Source organism: Centrocercus urophasianus, unplaced genomic scaffold (genome assembly GCF_019232065.1).
Source record: "Centrocercus urophasianus isolate 14NV4802_14NV808 unplaced genomic scaffold, USGS_Curo_1.0 seq_18, whole genome shotgun sequence".
Taxonomy (NCBI): Eukaryota; Metazoa; Chordata; class Aves; order Galliformes; family Phasianidae; genus Centrocercus; species Centrocercus urophasianus.
The window spans coordinates 19,249,464-19,275,465 of record NW_024884733.1 but is presented as its reverse complement, the minus strand read 5'-3'; the positions used below and the strand labels follow the sequence as shown (position 1 = coordinate 19,275,465).

The following is a 26,002-nucleotide window of genomic DNA, read 5'->3' as shown; positions in this document are numbered from 1 at the left end:
ATCTCCAAAACAAAGCGAAAAGTCTTGGTAATTGGCTCAACCTGAAGATCTGCTTGGATACAGAAATGCAAAAAATTCCTTGAAACCTAACCAGAAAGACAGGTATTTAAAAAAAAAAAAAAGTATTTGTGTGTCTACATGCTTTGTCTTCTCATGAGAATGTACTCTATTTACTTTAAAGACAAGAGACTAAGGTTCACCTGTTAAATCAGACGTTAAAGGAGTTAGCAAGCCCCATTCTCTCAAAGTGACAGCATCTTGCAGGGACAGTGGCTCACTCTTTCAGCACTAGGAATCTCATCAGAGGCTCAAAAGCCATTTAAAATAAGCCAGTGTGTCTCTCCCTTGCTAGGCTGCAAGAACTACAGAAAGTTACTAGTAGGGCACTACTGGCAAAATAAATCTCATGCTGGCATAGGTTAGCCTGTGATTCAGCAGCATGCAGCAGGGCAAAGGGGCAATGACTTCAGACCCGAAGGCTTTCTAGGCCCACAACCAGCAGTGCCTTGGTGAAGTCACCTGGAGGTGTACATGTAATTATCATGATTTTGGACTCCGTGTTCTTCAAGTAAAGTATTTGAGTGCACAGCCTGTACATGAATGACATACATCTTAGTGTTAGAAGAGATTTTGAAAAATATGTTAAATATGCTAAAAAAAAAAAAAAAAAAAGACAATTTTATGTATTGAGAGATTCTTGAAAAGAGCAGCAGCTTTTTTTTTGAGAGAGAGAGAGAGAGCCACAGAGCTTTTGATGGAGGTGTGTATTACATGTTATGAACATGCTTACTTCTGACAAAAACAGCGTTCAAAGAATGCCAGCAACCACAGCGTTCAGGGAAATCCACACAAAACCTCAAGAGAATCTACCTAGGCAAATATTTACATTGCATCGTACTAACAAACAGCAGATCATGATTCCTCTTCATTCTGTTACTGTATTTGCACAGTAAATCTTTTCACACGTTATAATATCACATAATACAAAGAAATCTTTATTTATGCAATGTCTTCTCCAGCCAAGACATCTGAAAATACTTTACAAAATAACCTAGTTCTAACCTAGATGCAGAGCGAATACTGATCATCTCATCCTGCCTTTATTATCTCAATGAAAAAAATAAATCCAAGTGAGCTCAGCAGCAGATTTTGAATACAGAAAAAGAGGCTCTTCATATCAGCCACACTGGATTCTCCACTGCTCTTCAGCCTCCATATTCTCCTCTCTCTCTTGCCAAAGAATTACTAAGAGCGCCAGTGACACGTCTTACACAACAGAGACAGGCAGCTGTGTCTTTATAACAACATCAGCTCTATTTTCAACAGGAAACCCAGTTCAGCCCCCAGGCGGGCTGCCCAGTGTCAGCCAGCCCTCCAGATAAGGCTCACAGGGGAATGGGAAGAAGTGCCCGGATTAAGAGTGAAGATCACAGCTCTAAATTCTGTATATGCGGTGCTAATTTGTGCAGTCTGGAGACACAAGCTCACTGAAGCACATGTTGAGCAGCATTACACCTGGCTCAAAGGCACCAGAATCTTAAGCTGCTGCTCTTCTTGAGGGAAAAAAAACAGAGGGCTGAAATTACTGTGTCAAAACAAACAATGTGTGTTAAACTCTGCCAGATTAGGACAGAGAATGTTTTACAGGTGGTGCTGAAAACATCTTTGGTATCTATCAGACCAGACTGGGGATGAATAGCTTTCACAGAGCTTTTCCTCTTTCATTCACTTCCATTAACAACAAAAGTGCCTGATCTAATGGTGTATCTTGAGCACAGATTACTCAGAAGTCATGTGAATAGCACTGCCACTACCCTCATTCAGGAATAACTCTCAGGAACACAAAAACCTCAGCTAAAGAATTAGGTCTCTTGATTTCTGTCTTCTTTCAGCTAATAAGATCAAGTTTGTTCCCATCTCCAGCTTGATGGATTTATAACTTTCCTCTGAAGCCCCTAAGATATGTGCAGTGTACATCATGCAAAGCTGATGAACTGCCAGTTACTCTAACCAGATGCCTTATAGATTTGATCTTTTTGCAACTGTTTAGTGCTTCATAACAATTTACCATCTGGTAAAATAAGCCAGATTGCCCTATGCAAGACTGCTGTCTGTCCCTCCAAAGTTAATACAGCACCTTTGTTTCTTAACAGGAATAATCTTCTCTACTTCCTCTCTCCAGAGTTGCTACCTATGAGAAACTCGTCTACATACAATATTCAAAGCCTTTAAAATTGGAATGTTTTAAAATTTTATAAATCTGAGCAGCTGTCATTCTCTTTTGAAATTGAAAATACAAAAAAAGTTTCTCCAAGGGGTTCAGCTCTCTTATTTTTAGGAGTGAGGTGCTCTCTCCCTGGAGGACAGCCCAGTATTCAAAGCAAGGTGACAGGGTGTGAGCTGAAGCCCAATTCACCTTTCAAAAGCCAACATCACGCTGATCATTTTGAACAGTAACCTTGAACTAAAGCTACAGGCTTCTTTTGTTTAAGACAGAAAGGCATTATAACGAAAACATGTTGTAAGAAAAAAAGCTATAAAACCAAGTAATGTTGGTAGACACTGGTAATCAGCAAAATAGATTTTATAGAATCAGAGCTGCTTTAGTAGAACAAAGTCCAACAGCAAGCAATCAGCCAATGCTCTCAGACCCCTACTGTCTTCTTTGCCTCGACAACACCACGCCTCCTCAAGCTGCTCTGTTTTGCACCTGAAGCTACCTCCTGTGCCCCAGGTGACCTCCCACCCCTCCTTCTGAAGGCACCCTTTAACCTCACTGCTTGGAGCATTCCACAACAGAGACTGCATCTGGGAGCTCAGGCAATGCAGAAGAAGATCTCGCAAACACAGATGTACATTCTCATTGCTACTTCTGCATCTGGTCCTGGCAGTATCATAAACCCGACACCATGTAAGGCAAAAGGAGGCTGCAGCTAAACATTCCAGATGGCTTTGTAAAATCCTCTCTGAGTTTAGCTTGCTAAACTCCATTCTCTGCTCCAAACTCAATGTTAGAACTACCAAGCGCTAGCTTGGCAGAGAACTAGAAAGCTGGAAAGCACAACAAAAAGAAATAGCCAACTCAATTTAAATATAGCTGATTTTGCCCTAGGGCAGGTGGATGGAAAAGAGGAGGTCTCGAGAACATTTTTGAAACCTGCATGGTTTGATTCTTTCAGACAAGCAGAAAAAGCTGGACTCATTTAAAACAGAGCCAAGAATACCAATGGCTCATATGGTACTCGGAAATGCTGGCAATGAGCACGTCCCATAGGAAACTGCACAGAGATTAGAAAAAGCAGTCAACTTTACAGAGTCAAGAAGAATTGCAAAGCAGTGCTGAATAGCTCACGTCCTCTATGAACTCTTCTGGAAAATAAACTGAACTGAAGCAAGTGTTGTGTGTGCCACCCCATGAATGGCATGGGGAAGAAAAGCATCCCCAAAATAAGCAGGCCCATTCCAAAAAGAGGGACCAATGCACTGCAACGGCTTTGCATGCTGAAGCTATTTGCAACCTTACGTACCTAACAAGTCAGCACAAAAAATGTTCTCCGTAGGAATCCCTGCAGTACATCCACAGAAATGCCAGGTTCAGTTTTGAGTACATCTACTGAAACTATATTTGCTGGAGACATGGTAAGAAATTCTCTAGGAAGGTAAGGCCAGTGCATAAGCAGTGTCCTTGTCTGACCTGGAGACGGAACAGAATCTTTTCATAAAGAAGCTTCAAACAATCGTGTTTGCTTTTCAAGGTGGAAACGTCTTACACCTTCTCCAGACCAAGGATGGGATATCAGAAGACATGAGGTGGGGGCCACCCAGCTGCTTGCGAAATAGGGGCTAAAGCTATCTGCTGCTCCCAACTATACTACATGCACTAATTAAAAAAAGAAAACCCGTTGACTTTAAGAACATGTAGAGGCAGCTTTGCCTTTCACACAAATACCCTGAAAGGCAGGTGATCTGCGTGTGATTCGAGGGTCCTGATCAATGCAGTACTCCAGGGTCATAAAACTGATGCTAATCAGGAACTGACCACGCAATGAGGGGCCAAGTGCTGCATTAAAAATGAGAACAATCATTGGCTACAGCTCAACTGCTCCATTCTGTACACAACTTCTCAGCTGTGCTCTGAATGAGGATGAAAGCCATGAGGCACTATATAATTCAAGGTCATCATATTGCACGCATTACAAGTTGTAGGAGCACGGTTACATGAGAGTTAATGACTTTTGAACGTTTCACTTCACTACATTAGTATTCCTTTAGCATAGATTTCTTTGTGGTTTTCTGCAAGAAATACAATATAAAGAGACCTGGGGAGTAGAGCAATATGGCCAAAATAGACAAAATGAGTCTCATTCACTCCAACCTCCCACATGCAGGGAAAGCATTAGAGAAATTCATTGGAGAGTTACAGGGAAGACTGTAATACTAACACAGATTTGGGGAAGAACTTCATATGAACTTGCAGTCCAGTAAAGTGGCCAAAAGTTAAAGCAACTGCTGCGCCAGCAAAGGCATCACACCTCCAGGTCCCAGGTGTGAACAGGCTGGAGCATCAGATCCAAAACTCCCAACCATCTGGAGAGAAGGGATGAGCAAAGCAATTCAAGAACCAGGAAGGATAAAAAATCTCTGTCAAGTCACAAGCGCTAGACAGACTGGCTAAGCAAGATGGGGATTTGATAACCATCTGTAAGTACATGAAGGATACAAACACCAAGAAAGGAGTGGAGGAGTGTAATTAGCCACGGGCATACAACTGTGAGTAATGGAATGAGACAGAGCAAAAGAAACTGTGCTGAATATTCTCAGTAAATCCTACAAAGCAGAAGACAAAAGAGAGAACAAACCCCAGCAGGAAAATCTTTCATCATCTCTTTAGATGGAAATTAAAAATGGGACAAAATACATATATATGTTTCATAATGTCAGAAAAAAAATATCCTGAATGCTGACAATTGGTGTGGTGTTGGGGTGTGGGGATACACCCAACAGCAATGAACAATCCAGTGATACTTGAAAAAGCTTTTCTTCCCCTGTTATGATACTGACAGAGTATTAGAGACAGTATGAAGACTTGAGCTGCTCGCTGGCCTGGCTGCAGACTTCTGGGACCCTGAGCCCAAATGCTGACCCATGGTGAGAGCAGCTGGAATGTGTAGGCTGACAACGCGCACCCAGCTCCTGGCCACGTTTGCCTCCAAAGATACTCCTTTCTAAAGGCGTTGCTGCCTGCAGACAATCCTAGATAAAAAGGAGGATTTCTTCAACTGAAACAAGGATTATGAAGGGCCCTGTTAAATAACTACAGCGATAAGTCAAAACGTCCACTTAAAAGACAAATCAGCCTTGAGTCTCGCGAGCCCAGCCATCATTCACACTGAGCGCTAAGTACAGATCGCTGTAGATCACCCTGTGTGTATAGGTTCTTAATGCCTGCTGTAAAGTCTCCTTAAAAGAAGCTAACTGTTGCACGCATATCACCCTTTCAACAGAGCTCTGACTGTGTTTATGGAACAGACACAATCGCACAACCAGGTGCATGGAATGTTCGCAGCAGCGTGAAATCCTGCAGGAATTACAAATAAATTCAGCTATTCCTTCACTACTGGCAACTCCACACAGGGAGGAACATGCTTCTGTATCAGCCACTCCCACAAAGCAAGAATTCCGGCACTTTTTCTAGCAGTGACTACAAACACAACAATATAGTCTTAATAGAAATGACCATGTAATTATAGGCTTATATTCAGCACAATGAAATGATTAAAATCTCAAGGTACTGAGTCCTCTCCTCTAAATCCCAACTCCTTAGCATCAAGTTTCACACACCCACGATGCACAGCAGAAGGTTCTGAACTATAACAGGGAGGAAGAGCAGAGGAATACTGTTTTCCTGGGCTTGCTGCTTAGGAGGCACTGCAAGCTGACTGCTATTTACTGTACAGCTGGGGCACTGCTGCTCCTGCATCTGGCTTCAGCAATGTTGAACCCATCAGTTCCACATCTCAGACTGACAGGAACAGGCAAAGCTGATCAGACAGATCCTGCAAGCACCAACACGACTCCAACACAAATGGCAAGAACGCAAATGATGAATCAGATGAGGGATAATCTGCCCTTCAAGCATTTGCACGGTGCATGCTGGCTTCAGATGAAACTAAGTTCTAAACCAATTGTAATTCAAACTCAATCACTTCATAACAATGCTTTTGCTCTATTCACACATCTACTCAGCCCCTTTAGTGGCCTCAGTGTAGAAATTTTCCAGGGTTCTTCTGGATAATGAACAAATTGTAGCCTGCTCTCTGCATCTCAAGCATTTACATTTCAAGCAACTACTGGGATGGTTTTTCCTCCACAGAATCCATGAAAGGCAGCCCCTACAAGAATATGATCTTTCAAGCGTTTTGTTATTTTCTCTATTTTTGCTTCAACCACAGTAAAAGGTACATAAAGAACTTTCATCTGAAATAGTGGCTCTTTCCAACGAAAAATCCCTTACTTTTGCTGGAAGTTCAGCTATGTTTTATATAATGTAACATACTACTAGGGTCTGCACAGTTAATGCGTTCAGATTAATAGCTTATTCCAAAGCTGCTTTTGCCAAGACCTCAATTTCTGAAATTTGCTTATCTTTTATATTTAGAAAGGCTGGGCATGGTACTAGTGCTAAGTCCTCCATTACATTTTTAGCAGTTAAAAATTGATGCAAAGAAGTAATTTCCCTTTTTAGCAGTACCTTTTCTTCCTTAATTGCCACCTTTAACCTCCCATCATCAGGTAAGCCCACATTTCACGCAAGACAATGGGTGCTGATTTGCTTCAATTATTTATCTTCTACTTATAGATGTTAGTTCTTCAAAGTCCACCTTGGATCTTTCAGCTCTTTTATGCTCATTATGCTTTCTACTCTCTACTAACAGTACACAGGAGCTGGATTTCCACATTTTGAAGCACTCCTGCTTGAGCAGCTCCTCAAACCTGCCATCGAGCTAATGCCAACTTTTCCCAGTCTTGCTAACTTTTTTTTCCACCTTTGCTTTCTCATGTTCCATTATGGTTTCAAACCACATCAATGAACTGTTGCACTATTCTCTCCACTTGTTTTCTGCTCTTAACGCTTTAATTTAGGCATTCTTTGAGTAACTTGCTTGCTTTTTTAAAATTCTCCATTCTGAAGCTCAGTCATTCTCACATTTTGATCTCCAAGCCACTGACAGCACTCAGTGCACTACGTGCACCGTAGTCATGGTCGCTCATGAAGATGTGCACAAGGATTCCACCAGCAACTTTAACTTGACCGATTGGATACCAGCAGCTTGATAAATGTTAACTCTGAGCACCTGCATGTGTCTGGAGTTATCTGAAACCAGGCTATGGAAAGCACGCACAACAAAGCCTCCATCCACCACCTCTCAGCCACCGCCATTTGTGGCAGCACAGAAAGGACTTACTGCTCTGATTCTGCTAACACAGATAATAACCCTTCTTTGCAGGTCCACCAAGCTTCCAGCAAGTTCCCAGACACATCTCAGCAGCCATCCTTGCTAGACACAGCTACCACTAGAACAGCTGGTGGCATCGCTGTATTAGACTGGACCCAAGCCCCACCCAGCCAGAGTCCTCCCAAGCCCATGTCCTGCAGCTCCAAAGCACAGGAGGCACAGCAGCAGGCTGCCACAGGACTCTCCTTAACACCATCACAGCAGACATCTTATGCTGCAATGGAGGGTTTATGTATCCAATTAAACTTTCTGTAATTCTCATTTTGTGAAACTATGAACATTTTCGGTGCTACATTTTGGAACTGTTCCCTCCTAAAGGGTTTTGAAGTTAATTATATCTTAGTTGCTATTACAGCCTCAACCACAGATACTGCTTGAACCCTATTATTGTGTGTATTACTGAAGGCTAAAATAAGAATAGCTGCTGCTTTGGTGTGCTCCAGAGCTAGCCTTTCCAAGAAACTGCTTCTCTAACCTTTGCCCAAACATTCTGTGTGCTCAGTTTATATGCAGGTAGTTAACGTAGCCCAGTAGGGTAAATGGGCTTATTAGATTTACTAAACCGAATTCTCTCTGTGCAGAACGCCCCCAGCATCCTGCAGTCCTCTGGCTCTGGAGGCATGTGGCTGTTACCATGGAAGACAGCACCCAGAAATTCCCTCTGCAACTAATAAGCAACAACTATGAAAGCACAAATCTCATGCAACTGCATTCTGTATGAAAAATGAAAGCTGCTCCTGTAACCTATAAAGAAACACAGACGCAATCAAGCTTATTACAATAAGATGCTAAATTTATGATTACTCTTTTCTTTCCTCCCTACTCAAGCTCCCTTTCTTTCCCGTGTGAGAATAAAATACCCTCTGAGGTAGCACATACACAGATCGCTCCAGAAGTAATGCCTCCTATTTATTTCCATGGAAACTACAACAGATACAAACAGCACTATTACTCTACTTGATAGAGCAAATTATCAACTACAAAACACTATTTGTCAACACAGTGGCCACCATTAGCTGTGCATTTCTGCTATCAATAAACAACAGCCTGCATACAACGCTCACAGAAATCTGCACCAGCAGAGGTGATCCAGCTTTTCTCAGCTATTATGACAGCAATGTTGCTATGAAAACGTTACTCACACAATCCATCATTCATAAGCCAAAATAGACAGGTGACAGAAGGTGCCCAATTTCAACTATAGAGTAGGTATGGGAGGAGAGTCCAGCCAAGGCTGGCAGCATGCTCCACAGTCTTCAAACTGGAATGGAACCTGGCCTTACAGTGTTGCAAGAGAAAGGCTATCTTCCACTATGGCTTGATGCTGTATGTTCAAAGCCTTCAGCGCAGTCAGAATTGTGAGGTAATGGTCAGTCACTGGTTTGTCTGGGTTCCCAGAAATCCAGAAGGATCAGGCCTTTCCTATCCCAAAGGACAGTGCACATCACTCCACCCATACAGGGCCAAATCTTTAACTTTTCCTTCTATGAGGAATTTACATGTCACCTCTCCATGGACCCACCTTTGACATCATGGCCAACAAAATAAAGTAGGATGCATTACCTTCAGAGCAGCCCCCTCAGTAACCCGTATATACAACATATTAAAGGCATGCAAATCAAGGCCCAGGCATAACATAACACTTATTTAAGATGAAGAGGTCTGTAAGACCCGATTAAGAAATCCTGCACTCATAGTACAGAGTCAGTCTCGTGGCAGCATCCCAAGCCTGACCAGCCTTTCACACCATGCAGCAAATCCCAGGACTCTGCACAGTCAAGCAAGTAAAAATATTTCCCTGCTCCCATTTCTGCACGCACTGCAGTGAGCCCACAGGCATGGAGCACACCCTGCAGCATGCACGTGGCTGCAGGTAGTGATGCACCAGGTGCTGCAGATTCACAGGGCCTGCACCTTATCAGGGATGCACAACCTCATCTCCGGCAGACTGAAGAGATGAGAAAAGGTGGGAGGCTAAAAATATTCTGTACATTTTAATGAGCCTGTGCAATTGCCTCTCCCAGCCTCAAAGAAATCCCAACCACGCAGCATTCAAAGTAAACAGCATTACCTGTCAGGTAAGCAGGGCACACGGCCACCCGCGCACACTTGTCACTGCTCCCTCCTACGGACCCCATGCACCACATCACCTGATATCAATGTATAAGGTCTTTCTATTTAGACATCATGCATTGTTTTTGGTCCAACCGTAGCTTCGGTATTGAAAAGAAAACAAACAAAATCACCCTTGCTTCTTTAAGAAGGTAGCCTTAAAATATATTTTTTATATATATGCTCTGTACCAGTGGAATGGTATCATGCAAACAGAGTCAAGATTACGCTGAATGCTAATAAAAGATCCACCTGAAAAAAAGCGACGTACCTCACAGAAAACCTGCCCTTTTGCAATGGAGTCTTCTGCCAATAGCAGATGGAAAGACCTTTAGAAAATAAGACAACCCATATGCCACATCCAGGAACTTCATAGCTTTGCTATTGAAATTATCCCCTCTCCTTCCAGGTCATCATCCATACATGCCCCTCAGTAGAAGTGAGCGGGTCTACCGAAAGTGCAGCTACTTGGAATAACATTCAGTAAAATCTAAGGAAAGGAAATCACTACTAGTTGGTTTTTTAATCCATTTGTACATTAGTGTGCTGAAGAGCATACTTGGAGCCAATGAAATCTGATTCAATGTACAATTTACAGTACTTAGGAGGAAAGCTATTTTGATTTTGTTAGTTGCCAGAACGTAAAATCCTGAAGGCAAAAGCTTTCAGCAGAAAAAGCAGGAAAGCTCTTCAGGGGGAAAGACATTACCCAGCTCAGTGAGAAACAAAGGAAAGGTTAAGTGCAACCTGGTTAAGCAGAATTCCATGGCAAGGAGGCAGCTCACACAGCTGCTAGGCAGTCGGCACGAGACACAGCACCTTGTTCACTACATCCAAACACAGCACACCAACAGCAGCCAGAACAACTCTTCAGCTGCCAACGAGCAAGCCCTCAGCAACATACAATGAGTGTGCTTCAAGTTTTAGGCATTTACTTTAGGATATGCAGTATCACCAGATGTCCAAGGTTTTTCTTACCTGCAGACCAGTGCCTCAAAGGAGTTTTGATAACGTTCCTTCTGGAAGTTCATCTGCTCAAGTTCATCAACTTGAACTGTCCAATCATGCTTGCGCTTGTACAGTACTCAGCATGCTATTAACCAACGGTAGCTGCAGTCTAGTAATAACAATCTACAGTGTAACAGATTTTCCAAGTCCCAAGACATCCATGGACAAAGAACTGGCTGCAGGATCCAGTCCAGAGAGGCTCAATATCTGGACGGAGATCAGTGACGAATGGTGTCCCACAGAGGTCAGTGCTGGGACCAGCATTCTTTACTATCTTCAGTGACACTGATAGTGGGGTTGAGGGCACCCTCAGCAAATTTGCTGATGACACCAAGCTGTGGGGTGTAGTCAATACACCAGAGAGACAAGATGCCCTCCAGAGAAATCCTAGACAAGCCTACGAAGCCAATCACATCCTGGGCTGCATCAAAAGAAGCATGGCCAGCAGGGTGAGGGAGGTGATCCTCTACAGCGTGCTGGTGTGGCCTTGCCTGGAGTACTGCATCCAGATGTGGAGCCCTCAGTACAGGAGAGACATAGACCTGTTGGAGCATGTACAGAGAAGGGCCACAAAAATGATCCATGGAACGGAACAACTCTTCTATGAGGACAGGCTGAGAGAGATGGGGCTGTTCAGCTCGGAGAAGAGAAGGCTGCGAGGTGACCTGATAGCAGCCCTTCAGTATCTAAAGGGGAGCCACAGGAAAGAAGGGGACAGACTCTTTAGTGGGGTCTGTGGTGACAGGACAAGGGGAAATGGCTCCAAGCTCAAAGAGGGTAGATTTAAGTTGAATATAACAAAAAAGCCTTTTACAGTGAAGGTGGTGGTGAGGCAGTGGAACAGGGAGCTCAGAGATGTGGTGGATGCCCCATCCCTGGAGGGAGGCATCCCAAGGCAAGGCGAAATCAGGTCCCGGGGCAACCTGATCCAGCTGTGCACATCCCTGTTCATTGCAGGGGAGTTGGACAGGATGTCCTTTAAAGGTCCCTTCTAACTCCAAGAATTCTATGATTTTATGATTGGTTGCCTACTTGCTTAAGAGCTTTTCTCAATGCAAGGCACGCTGCGCTGCCAAAGGCCAGTAAGCAAACCCAGATGCACCTCATTCTTCCCAATGCACTTTTCCCATCACAGAAGGCCAGTGTGCAGATCCCTGCATTTCCCTTCCTACTGAACAAACCTGGTGCTGGAGCTCACAGCCTTTGCTGTTGACCTTCATTAAGTACATGGATGCTGCATCACTCAAACCCTCCCAGCAACACAATGCAAGGCACACTCTCTTCTTGAGAGCTCTTTGCTTTTATCCTTGTGGTTTTTAATAATTATGCAGAGACACAAAGAGCTTGCAATCAGTGTACTTTAAATTAAATTTTAACCAATTTATAAAGTATTAAAACCCACAATTTTTTATAACATTTAAATTGCAATATTACAGAATTCATCTGGTACCACCTAATTATAATTCTAAATGAGCAGCAATTAACAAGCTATTTTATGGTGCCTAAGTCCAAAACAAACAAGGTCAGGACAGTCCTGCAAAAGAAGCTGCTGCTGTGCCTTTGGGATGCACTCATTCCCCTCCCTCTGCATCAGAGCATTCCTTTCTGGAAACTATAGATAAGCATCACCCACCAAGTACATGGCTTGCAGTACTGCAGGAGCCCTGCTGGAAGTGAGGCACACCAACATTACAGTGCAGCCTGGAAAGGTAACAGCAGCCTCAGTGCGAGAAAATACCCTCACCCACTGGGAAGCAAAGATTCAAAAATGGGACGGTTTGAAGCCAGGGGAATGAAGGAGTCTCCCCTTCATGCAGAAGCAACGCTTACTGTTCAACAAAATGAGTTCTTGGCATAGAGCATATTCTGAATCTACTCGACACTCAGGAGGAAGGCTGAATTGAAGACAGCCACCAATCTCAGGCCAGAAATTCCAGGACATGTCCCACTAACTTGGACGCTGTCCCAGAAATTTCTTAGAAGATGTCAGCTCCTTCACATCCTGGCTACTAAATTAAGTCCCTCTGCTTGGTTAGCATCTACAGAAGGTTTTAAAAGATAATAAGAAAGATGTCCCATCAACAGCATTTTACAGGTCAATTAGCAAAGGTCCAAAGCCCAGAGCGTTTGCTTTATTTTAGGTGACAGAAGAGGCTTAAATTTTATTTCTGCATTACATTATTTCAAAAGTGAAGTTCTTTGAGTCGAAATGTGAGGGGGGAAAATATCAAATCTAAATCACATGCAGCGTACAAGGTGATTTTCTCTTCTCAGAGTAAAGAGAAGGCTTCTGAAAAGGGCTCTGTGACTGACCCGTGTATCTGCCTTCTGTTTTTCCCTTTACTACGTGTTCCCTGTCTTTTAGGAAACTGGATCTCCAAGCTCCCAGGAAACAGCACCGGGAGAACAGGGGCCATTCCCCACTGCAGCAGGCAGCAGAGCAGCTCACCACACACAGCTGGCGTCTTTTCCGCCTGCAGGAGCAACACAGCCATATTTTGAACTAGCATTAAAGACATTCAGAAAAGTATGCGTGATCAGCCTTGTAAATGGAAGAACAAACTACCCAGGGTACCGTCAGGGCTAAAGCAGCAATCCAGCTCTGGGAAATGTTAGCAACAGAAAACACAGGCTTTATGCATGCTGGTGCTTTATGAGGGTCAATTTGTTTACAGCCCTTTTAAGGAGAACATGAAGGAAGCTAACAAGCTGCTCCTCATGAGGGATGCCAAGCCTGGGGAGAGGGCACTTGGCAGGCTAACCTCTGCACTGCACCAAGGGCAGCTTGAGACATAGCAGCCGTGCACCAGCAGAGCCTCAGTGGTACAGAGCTCAGTGTTTGGGGCCTCAGCAGTACAGAGCTCAGTGCAGAGATGTTCTGGGCTGCCCCTCAGCTGAGCCTGGAACTACTACAGGTATCCCTCTTGCATAGGAACCACCTCATTTCAATCAGGAATGGCTTCAGAGCACCCGGCAGTGCAGCCACCCTGCTCTGTCCAGATGGAAGTGCCCTCCACCTGCTGTGTCTCCTAAGGGACTCTGTGCTGTCTGACAGAACTTCCACAAATGAAAAGTAAATTTTAAAAAAGCACGTACCCTCCACGATGGCTAGCTGAACAGAGCTGATCATCTCCAGAAAAAGAAAATCCTTCCAGAGCAAAGGCAGCAGAAAACTACAAGGGTTAAAATGAGCAGCCAGGACACGACACACCTCTCCACCAGAGAAGGCAGCAAACCATGCCATCAGATCACGCAGCACAGTTGCAGGAACCCAGCAGCTCCTGCAGCTCATCATGAGCCCCCAGACACTGCTCCATGCTTCTGCCTTCCTCCCTGCCTGCCCACACACATTCCTACCTGCACACAGACACATGAGGAAGGACAACCCAAGTTAGCAGCAGAGCAGACTCGCAGGCAGCCACTGCCATGCAGACCAACACAACCACTCAGCAGACAGCTCAACAAACCAGGAAAAGTTGATTACTTCTTTTTAAACTGCCCCAGAAAACCCCACCATCCCTGAACCCTTTTCCAACAGCTGTACCAAGAGTTTCCAGCAAGTTACTGGAGGTAGAAAACTGCATCCACTTGGCTCTTTATTTCTGAAAGCATTCTGCTTGGATTTATCCCACTACATGGAAGCCAAACTTACTTCAGCTGAATGAGAATCCTATAAGCCCCTCTTTCCTCACCGGAGAGTGGGAACAACGAGTACAGCTAGTGCCTTCTTGCTTTGCTGAATTCATTATATTAAACCAAAAGCAATGTCATCTTAACTTGAAAGGACTTTTAAAAGAGCTTGAAGCAATTCTGCTGCTGCAGCATTTTTGTATTTTGGATTAACTACAAGCCTTCTTAACCCCTCTGAGTTTGTAAATGCACATTCCCATATCCTCCAAAGCTTTCAGGGCAGTCAATCTCAACAATGTTTGCAAGCTGAGAGTTAAGTCGTACACTTGGTGTAAGTACTGTAATTTGAGCTCCTCTACAAGTTGAAGAAGTCCAAGTTTTAGGTATTTTTGTCCACAAGAAAGGACCTGCAGAATCTTGTAAATTATCTCAGACATTCCACATGTCTCACATGCAATTCACCCATTAGCATCCTAGGCTCGAGGGGGCAATGAAAAGGCCAAAGTCCTATTACAGCAGAGAGTGTTAAAATGTTATTTAATGTTACCTTTAAGACTTTTTCAGTTAGTATCAACACAAAGATTTCTGTCTCGAGGGAGTTGATAAATTCATTATTACCACCACAGACTGTTACAGCTTTTTTATACAGGACTTAAACTACTCGAGTGTAACAGAAGCTAGGAAAAACCTTAGCAGCAACTTTCTTGAAATGAAATATTAAAAAAAACCCTGCCACCAATAACTAGTTTGATGTAGTATGTCATTTTCCTGGACAGTTAAAAGCCTTAGGCAGATACGCAGAGAAAAGCAGCAAACCATCTCATCAGTCTTTTGTTTATTAAACCCTGAGTTTATCCAAGAGGCTTTGAATCCTGAGCTGCACAAAGTCTTCCGAGCCACTCTGTGATCAGCTGCTGATAACAGGGGGGCAGAGAGAACCAAAACAGTCCCTTAACTTTATTAACTCGCAGGGAAAGTGGCAGACTGCAAACCCTTTCATCTCCGCTCATGCAGCCTAAGAACAGTGAGGGCAACAGTGAGCAGAACCGGCACGGCTATGGCTATCAGGCACTTCATGAGCGTGGCACGACCCTCACAAAATGCCTTCCTGGACACAAGGCTCTCCTAATGCACTGACTTTTATAACTATCTCCTCCTGCAGAACTAAATATACTCAGGTTTTACGTGTCTGACATCAGAGAGCAGATGAGCTCACACTGCCTGTGAAGTTACTGATGTAACTGCATCATTTCAGAAGACGCCCTCTCCTAAGCAGTGTCACAGCCAGGGCAGGCTGACCTGTTTACGGATGTGGCAGGTCCTCTCTTTCACCCTAGTTAAAAAGGCGACAGGAAGCAAGGAGAGCACAACCATTGCTATGGGTATTTCACCACAAGCTGTTCTTTGCTCACTGCATTCAGCCAGAAGGCCCACAAGTGTTTCACAGCAAGGACAAGAAGGGCGCTTTTTATGGCATTACTTTATAGCTGCTCTTTCTCCATCTTCTTCCTCACCCCAAACTTTAGCAGACAGCCCAGGTGCCTGCATCACTGTGACTCTGCTGTGCTTCTGTGCCCATCTGCCCAAGCAGCAATCTCACAGCAGCGCAGCCAGGCTCTGTGCCACTGTGCATGGGACACAGTCACACAACAATCACAGAGCCAACTTCAAGTGCACTTTTAAGCTTTCTTCCAAGCTCAATGGCATTTCAGGACAGGCTATGCTTCAGCTGTCGATTAAAGGTTGCCATGCAGAATCAAAGCTGTCTCAGATACATGTTACCTAGAGAAGATCAACAGAGTAACAAGAAGATACAAACTATCCCAGGTCAGTGTTATTTGACAAAAACCAATCCAAAGAAAGAGAGAAGTCATTTACGTAAATAAAATTACATCAAAAGAGTGCCTTACAGACTTCTGCACCGTTGTCGTTTCCATACTGAACTCAATGAAAACACGCACACATCATTCAGACTGAAGAGCTGCAGCATCCAAGGGCCTTGTTGCAGAATTTAGGATGGAACAGACTCAGTTACAGCATGCCCTGCCAAAACCCAGCCCCAAGTCCCTAGAATTGATAGGGGTCTGACTGGCCCTTGGGCTGGCCCTCATACCTCACTGCCTGGGGCTGCAGATTCCATCCCCTTGTTGTCTTTCCTCACACATTTTCCAGTGTTCAAATGTGGTTCAAAACAGCCAGAAGGATGTCACCTACAATCTCAGCTCAGCACAACGCTTGGTAGCTGAGATGGTTTCCAAAGAAGGAACTTAACCTTTACAGGTTAGTTTGCTGCAAGCATAATTCATTTCTATGCCACCAGTGCCTTCAGTGATGTGTGCAGTCCAACCCCCAGCCCAGGGGATGGGAAGCATGTACTCACAACAGGCCGCACGCTGGAGGAGCAGCATTAGCAGGGCAGCACGCATCACGGCCAACTGCATCACCTTACTGATCCATTAGCATTTGGTCAATGACAAGAGAAGTACAGCCTTTCCTCCCCTTAAGTAAGGCACTAATCTATTACAACTCTACAAGCCAGGGTAATTAATCAAAAGTCTATCATGCCACATAAAATGAAAATGGCTCTAAGATGTGCCTGTACACACCAATTAATTATTAAAGGCACATTAGCCGAAGCTTTTCACCTGCCATTTACAAGTCAGGGATAAATGACAGGACACACACACCACCAGCACAGCCCTCACCACCCACAGCCCCAGGCCCATCCGTGCTGCGGGGACACGAGCACAGCAGCAGCACAGCCCCAGGGGCAGCCCCTCCAAGCACCTGCGTGTGTGCGCCTGACATTTCCACTTCTGCTGTAAAATCAAGTCCTCAAGCAACAAGACGAGGGCTTCCTGAACGGCACAGCGAGCGTTCCTAGAAACCACCAACCGTGTTGTTTGCAGCTGTGTGCACGCTGCTCTAATCAATGGGAGCACTTAGCATGATGAGTACATACTAGCAAGAAACAAACCCCAGTCCTTCGTGCCACGGCTGCATCTTCTTCTAGACCAACCAATGAATCAGGACCGCCAGCGAAGCACAGATAGGGCTGGCACCTAATTAAGGCTCCAGAGCAGGCAGAAATCCCCTCTGCAGCAGGCAAGCCAAGAACAGATGACGGCACAACAGCTTCAGACTCCCCCATATTTCTACCACTTATGACCTGAGCTTTATTTCTAATTGTACAAATTGAAGAATGATTAGCAGTTGTGTGGACATTAAATGCCCTGTTGATGCAACCAAAACGGATTTGCTTTATTCAGAATGATTACTTAAGGCCATAGCTGTGAAACTAGAATGAATCAAAATGAAAACATACATTAGAAACACAAAACATCACCTCAGAAATGAGGAGGGTGGCAATATAGCCTCAGTAATAATCTGGAAGCTACATGCTTGAACATCAAGCTTCCCAGAAATGGAGAGGCAGGCACTTTTTTCATGCAATACCATAATCCTCCAACAATGTGATTCTCATCCTTCACAGTCTCTGAAATGAACTTTACAAGTACAAACACTAACGAAATTTATCCAGTGTATTTTTTTTCCCATCAGGCCTCCATATACCAATCCATATCCAATTTCATGATAGATTTTTTCTTTTTTTTTTTCCTCTGAAAAGCATCATGAACAATTTTCAGGACCAGCAGAAATACAGGGTCAAGATAGAGACTGGTTTCCATTAAGGCATGAACTGCAGCCCTAACACCTCTGGCTGCCCGTACTCAGCAACCTGTGTTGCCATCACCTTCCCTAGTGAACAACCAGAGGGGCATCAGCACTTCTGGTGGAAGTTGGGAGGTAAACACCAACCTACAGCCTTCAACGTTTTTGTCTCCTCTCCCATTTTTCACAGTTGAGCAGTGAGAAAAGCAGACCACAGAGGGGCCATCACCCACCCCAGCCCTTTCAGACTTCACTCTTAATACAATTATCTACAAATACTCTAAGTTTATCCAGCTGCCAGTCACTTCATTAATCCTAGCACAAAAGCAACTAAGATAAAGAAAGCTCAAATATCTGTATTTTTAAGAAAGCCATACTTTTTGCCTCAGCATATTCATCTAAGAAGTGGATCTTGAGAGTTAAGGCTCTGGCTGTTAACCAGCTACTTTTCCTCTCCCCACAGAGGAGAGAAATTGTGTTTCACTCTGACAGCAACAGATTATGTTACAGTCATTACAGCTGTTTCTGAACAGTTTTAAACTACAGTCATATTTCAGAGCTACCTGCCAGAGCCCTTGTTCAAAACTTTCATCTCTCAATGTATTGTTTTCAAGAGCAGCTTTTAGATTCAGCTGTCCAAGTCATCAGGAACACAGAACAAAATGCATACTTGAAGGTAGATGATAAGCCTCCCTGCTGCTTTCTGAATAAAATTCAGTCCCCTTCCCTGGAGCTTCCCAGACTGGATGACCAGATTTTGCATGTGCTATGGGACAGTGCTGCAAGTGAAAAATCCCAAGAGAAGGTTCCCTAAAGGCAGCAGTGGGTCAGGCAGAATTCTTGTTGGACACCTTCCTCCCCACAATGTGCAACCCCCACCAGCCTCAGTCATTCTGCCTCTCCAGGTTTTACTTTGCCAGAAGCTCTCTTTGTCTTCATCTGACTTCAGCGTAAACCTGCTAAGAGGTTCTTTCCAAAAGACTTTCATACATGATGTATACGCCTTATATTCACATATTATTTGTGCACATTTTATATTTATGTACCTATATTTACGTAAAAATGCTTCCGTGCACATATTTTGTCATCATGGCATTGTAATTTTCCTCTGAGCAGCTCCACCACCCCTACTTGCTTTGCTTTCACACTGCACACAGCACAGCAGGAGGACGTCCTTCCAGCAGCAGGGCAGTGTGGAACTCCCATCCCAACCCAATGACCCTGGTGGCCTTGCCACTTGCCTACATATTGGCCCTTCTACTCCCGATTCTAAAGCCAATGAGAGCACTCATCTCCCTTCTGGACACTACTGTGAGAACAGATTTTGAAGAGCTATGAAACTCAGTAAGAGTAAACACCACTGTGAAAACAGCAGAAGCTGACAAATGTCATTAGACTTCCACAAAAACACACAAAAATTTACTTTGCAAAAGTTTCCTTGGTTTTATTCTCCAGTTTCTTAAAATCCCACTAATTGTTTCATGTTAGTTTGACAACTCATCATATTGTGCTGGAAAAAAAGTCGCAAAACATTTCGATTCTAGATTTTCCACTTTAAGAAAAGCCTAAAAATGCATAGGTTATCTCCTGTAACCCTGTGACAACAGAGATTCAGCTTCAGGTTCAGCAGAAGAACAATGAGATAAGAAATCAAAATGGTCACCTCTCTGCTGATGGTGCATAAACACTGTATTTACCAGCACTTTCACATTCTGGTTTTAGACTAACTGCTGTCTCCTAATAGCAATCGCAGAAATGACCATTTCAAAAATGCTGTCATCCAAATGTCATGAAACAAAAGAACAAACGATCCTCTCCCTGTGAGACACCCAGCTCCCTGCATCTCCTCTGGTATTCAGGGGCCAGCACAAGCACGGGACCAGCACTGCAGCTCAGGTGCACTCCTCCTGCCCTGCTGCCCTCCACCACTTTGCAGAAGAGGGTCCTGTTGGTGCTCATTTCCATAATTACACACTAACAATTAGCTGGAATCCCAGTGGGCTGCACTTGTCACCTGTTAGCAGGGTTCCACAAAAAAGGGATCTAACTAAGCGTGGCAGATGGAGCTATATATCCTGCCCATCTCTAGAGAGTGGATTTGTAATGCAAAGCACTGAATTCAAGACACGGCCCGTGGATACATGGAAGCAATCAGAACCAAATGGATTAAACAAGGCCCAGGTCCTCACGCAGTGCACAGAATGCTAAACAGCAGAAGGGATCCCTTGGAGGGGGACAAGTACACGGCGAGCCACGCGCCAGCCACATCATCGCTGCATGCTATTCTCTCTTTAGAAACACCCAGCATCTCCTCTGCAACCGCCAACCCAAAGACACCCGAATCCCTCCAGCAAATGTTGGCAGTCTCTGCCCAAAACACTGAGATGTGACCCTGGAGCTGTCTGTTCAGCTGTGGGGAAAGACACCCTGTGATCCACACAGCCACCCAGCCCTGAAACTCAAATGTGCAGTACTGCAGGTCAGGAGTCAAATTTAGGTCAGCAGCCTGGCCTCGGTCAACCCCAGAGAAATTACACTTCCTCCAGGCTGACTGAAGCACATCTGCTGATCTGGGGCAGGAGGAGCCACACCAAAGCTGGGCCAGGCATCAGGACAGGAAGGGGCCACACTGCTGCTCCTCCCTGTGCCCCGAGAGTCGCACGTTGTGTTCCCAGCTCCAGTATTTATGGCTGCAGCATCCAGTCACACCTTCCTGCTCTGCCTTTCCATGCTACACTAAAGCATATTTTTAAATCCCTGTAGTGGGATCTGTGCTTTCCCTTCTCAGCACCGATCTGGCTTCACAGACCTCCCACTCGTTTTGCTTCAGTGGCTGAGGGAAGAGGAGCAGCACCAGCAGCCCTCAGAGCTCTCACAGGCAGGCTCGTGCCGGCAGGTACAGCCTGCCTCAAACAGCCACCAGGAAGATGGAATTCAGACTTTTAACAGCTCCTCCGACAAGACACAAAAGAAAACCATCCTTAGAGCTGGTTTTATTCCACTGCTCAGCTTCCCCTCAGACTGCCAGAACCAGCCCCACTTGTTATTTCACCACCCTACAGCCTTCACCTGAGCAGCTGCTGTCACCTCGTCCCACTGCAATGAGCAGTACTGATGTGCACCAAACACGCTATGAGCAGACACAGTTCATGTGATGCTTTGCAGACACTGTCATGCAACCTGGGCCCCACAACCAAGAGCACTTCAGGGCTTAGGGAGAAGTAGTCATGGCTGCTCAGTAGTTCTCACCCACTAGTTTTCCAGCACACATACTGATGAGCTGCTGTGCTGCCAGCAGGCTCAGTGGCCCAGCATTTGCACAAAATGCCTGACATACCTACACACACAAAAAGAGCAATTCAATAGTCAGAATATTTAGAGGTACTTTTCAGAGGCACTTACATGGCCTCGAGGAACACTTTATCTGGGTGAACTGACTTCAGATGTAACAGATGCTGGGGCAACCCTTCTCTTCTCCCTCCTCTCCTCCCCAGCAGTTTCTTGGGGGTTCAGGTTCTCATTTTTTATTTATCATCATTCTCTCATGTTGACAGAAACTTTCTGTCATTCCACCAGATTTTATCCCCTGCTATTTGGCAAATGTTGATTCTCCCCCATCCTCCCACATGTCTCATGTGGAATCACAACAGCCTCTTATGCGTAAGAAAAAAATTGCCTACCTTTATCATCTTGCAAACCCTCTGGGTTGAACACTGCCTGGACATCAGAGCTCAGCACTTGGCTGCTGCACGCAGACAAAGCCAAAGGAACAGCCTCTGCTGCCCCTCTCAAAGGCAGGAGGCCCACCTCTGTTTCCAGGGGAATGAAGCAATACCACAAAGATGATGGGGTTGCAGTGGAAATAAAGCCCCAGTCTCCTCCCAAGTGAGATGGACTTCACTTTGTACCAGGCACCCTCCCAATCCTTCAGCCTCAAACAAGGCAGGTATTTTATTTTTGCTCTTTTAAGACATGCCTTAGCACCAAACACCCTGCTCCACCTGCACATTCCTGAGCCCCACTATCTGTAAACAAGAGACAGGACTAACAAATGTAGATGGCACATCAGCACATGAGGCAAATGTTGAGTACTCTGCAATGTACATTAAGATATCTGGATAGGAGATGGTAAGGAAAAAACAAAATTATATTACAGAATACAGCAGGATACTGCTGGTATAAATGACAAAAAAAATATCACTTTTTAATGATAAATCTCACCATCAGGAGCATTAAACACAGCATGACTGCGAGGGAATGTGGACCTGGTGAAGGCAAAGTGTTCTTCTCTCCCTTGAAATCTTTAATAAAAAGGTAGTTATAAGACCAGGTTTATTTTTGCTAGGAAATGCTCGCTATTCCTATATCCAAGGGCTTTTTGTGTTTATGAGTTTAGATGAGATTCAGCATACAATCTGTTCTTGAAGTTAAGAAAGCTTGGCCTCTACTTCATGGGAAGGGAACAATCAGCCAGCTTCCAAGCTTTCATTTAATATGGACAAATACATGATTTCAGCAATATCAATCACTTCAAATTCAATAATGAAAAGTATTCCTCAAACTAAAAAGTGTAAAAATTTAACTACCTCCCTTCATCTTCCAGCCTACTAGAAGAAATTAAGTTGATGTCCTGCAAAAGATTTAATGGAGGAGAAAAGATTCTTCAAAGCCTGTTTGAAACCAACAAATCACTGTTCCTGGAATGAGCTGTTGTATCCTAGGATAACACTGACAATAAAATCCACATACAGACATCGGTGAATGCATTTTCTGTTAAAAGGAACTAAGACTTCTTTACATTTATCACCCAAAAGTCTCCGCTCTGGGGCCAGTTTACCCACCTGTTTTGAGGTTATTCCTATTTACACTGTAAACATTTTGAAGAGCAATATAGGGTTTACCCCTAAAGCTGTAAGTGATAAAACCACTAGTATGTCATTGTGAACCTGACTGAAAGGCAACTGCCAGGTACCTACAGCAGAAAATGAGGACTTATTTTTTTAATACCCAACTGCATTGTCCCAAAACTTCTAGTTAACATAAAAGAATTATTTGCCTCTAATGATGTAATCACATGCTTTAAGATAGCAGAAAACTTCTAATTTTATTTGAATCCAGTCCTTTGAAAACTATAGCAGGTTCTCTGAAAAGAGTTGGAATCTTGTACGTGAACAGAAATGACCAGCAGGCAGGATAAGCTGCCAGTCACCAGTGCTACGTAATACATCCATCTCCTGTAACTGTGGCTGCAATTTGAGAAGCACATCCTTCAGCAGTGGCGATGGGTTAAGCAGTCAGAGCATCCAAGCCCAGTCCCTTCCTCACGCACATTGGTACAGTTTTGTGAAGAGAGTTGGATCAGGCAACAGATAAGGAGTCAAAAGAAAAGGGGGGGTGGAGGGGGGTGGCAAAAAGAATACAGTTCTCTTTAACCTGAAGTGGGCTCCTGGTCTGATGCACTGGGCAGCTGCCAGTGATACAGCAGGTTAGGAAGAAAGAGCAGCAAGGTAAAGACTGCTGAAGCCCAGACTGCCTCCAGAAGAAGTGTTCTAACTACACTCAGTGACCCAATTACTTCACACTGCAAAGTACTTACCAACCTCTAAAAGAGATTTCGAGGCAGTATTTAGATTGATTTTCTTCTGCAAAATAATCTCCCAACAAGGGAATACAGTTATATTTCAATAACATCAGAAAAATTTGCTAAAGCTCATGTCCTCTGCAGTAAACAATCCCTAAGGAAAGCGCTAGCATGTTTCCACAGCCAGATCAGTGCTCCTCCTTCATTTTCAACATCTTCAGGAGGTTAAATCCTTCGCAGCCTCTTCAGAGGGGAATCTTCTGGTAAATGCTATGTTTCAGCACAGCACTCATGCATTTCCACTTCTTTTTCTGATCAGAGCAACTGCCACATGCTTCCTCACCTTTTAGAAGAGATTCAATGAATGAGACCGAAGATCTCAGGATTTGCAACCCGCCCAGACCAACTTCCATCCAGTATCAGAGCTATATCTGATAAAGATCTATTAATGAGGACAGCCACTCTTTGAAAAGGTGTCATCAAGGATTTGCCTCCTTTCTCAGCAGACCAGGATTGCGTCTCTGCCTTGCTGGGAATCACAGTTGACTGCAGCACAGAGATGAGATGGGACACGTAGCTCCTTACCAACGAACAACAAACAATGGAGAGCAGCCCATGGATGGTGCCCTATATTCTTCCAACTGTTTCCCCATTCACATGGTCACCAGAAACCTCAGACAAGAACACTCAGTGGCAAATGCTTTGCATTCAGTTCTTAGACAACTTCCTGTGCTTCCTGAACCACCAGGAAGCCCCAGATGCTCCAGGCAGTTCTGATTTACCAAAATACTTATTTTTATATAGCTCTAATAGAATGGTACAATGTCACTGTAATCAGGTTCTCCTCCTCCTTCCTTCTTAAAGCCTACAAATTACAGATCAACATACAACCACAGAACAAGACATTCAGTAAATAAGTAATATGAAACTATTTTCCTTCTCTCTTCCTTTATTTAGTAATGATCAGAGGCTCAAATTTCAGCAACAGATGCTTTTTAATTCCGAATCTGAAGGCTTAGTCCTTCCTGGCCAAATCCTCAACTTTTCTACATATTGGCTTACTGACCAAACTTAAGAATATATATCCCAGGTAATTTCTGTTTTGAAATAGAGACAGTAATCTTTAGTTTCAATATACTTGTTATTCTTTTATCACCTTCATTTTCAGTTTCTGAAATCCTCTTTATACAATCTGGTTTAGTTCCATGCGACTTGAGCTCCAAAGCCCAGAGCAGCACCAAAGCCTTTCCTCTTAAAACATACTCCCAATTCTAAACCGTTGCAGTGTGCTTGCAAACTGTACAAGGAAATCAAGTTGTGCTGTGCAGCTTTCCTGCACTGTACCTTTGACTCAGTAATCCTCACAAACTTCAGTGAGAAGTTACTGGGTTGTCAGTCTATTCTCTTTCACGCACCAGATTTCAGGAAAACGCACCAGAATGGCTGATTTACTAATTCTGCCCTCAGTACTATTTCAGGAGCAGATGCGATCTAGCCCAAGAGAATAGACTCATTTAAATGAGCAAAATGCAACTACAAAGCTAGACTAAATTTAGTACAGCTCAGCCACCAAAGAAGGAACATTACGAGGGCATGTGACAGGTCTGTGCTCCCAGTACAGATGTGACCCAAAGAACCCATTGACACCAGCGTGAGGTGCTGCAAGGTGTAAAACATAATGCTGAAACACGGACGTGCTTAGAGCCCACTCTATCTTTGCATGATTGCTGGAAGCTCCATTAAGGTCATAAATACAGTGAGAGCTGACAACAAGTTCAAGAGAGGGACAGATATTCTCCCAGTAGGAGAAAACGCTCTTAACAACTACCTGTGGGATTATGAAAATAGGCTACTTAAGTATCTGCAGCTATTAGCGATATTGTATTGCCTGCCAGATCTAGGAGAGGTCTCCCTTTGAACACATGCTTGGAGTGCTTTTTCTTTTATCAAGGGAGCATAAACACTGATCTTTGGAAAGGAGAAACAACGCAGCCTGCCCAGCGTGGCGAATGGACAGGCTTGTTAGCCCACGGAGAGCATTAGGAACTTGCGGCATCAGCACGTTGTGGGAGAGGCGTCATTAAATCATTACAGCTGTCATTTACTGAGTGCGTGCTGCACAGCCTGGCTGTCTGCACACTGAGACATCACCAACACAAGGACCCCACAAACTACACAAAGCAGAGCGGAGGGGATTAACGCAATGGCAAGCAGTGTAAGGATCCTGCAGCAACACTGCTGGAAGCATTCAAAGACAGTGAGAAAACTCTGCTGGACCACCTCAAGTCACTCTTCTTCCTGAAACTACCCATTTGCATGCTCCAAATCGGCCACTGTTTCTTTTTTGCTTTACCTGGCAAGCAGCTGCTCTATCCAAGCGCTTGTGGAATTTGCCATTTTTCTCGTTCTTTCACATCTGAAATGTCACGGGCATAAAGCTCCCTCCACTCTACAAACACCTAACAACTTGTTAGATGCATGG

At 44.2% G+C, this 26,002-nt stretch overlaps 1 protein-coding gene across 2 annotated transcripts in view; it reads right to left on the bottom strand.

The window, feature by feature from the left end:
- The window catches only part of PTPRF (protein tyrosine phosphatase receptor type F), a 292,857-nt gene that overhangs the window by 219,920 nt on the left and 46,935 nt on the right, over window positions 1-26,002 (bottom strand). The gene's annotated exons all lie outside the window — the stretch shown is intronic.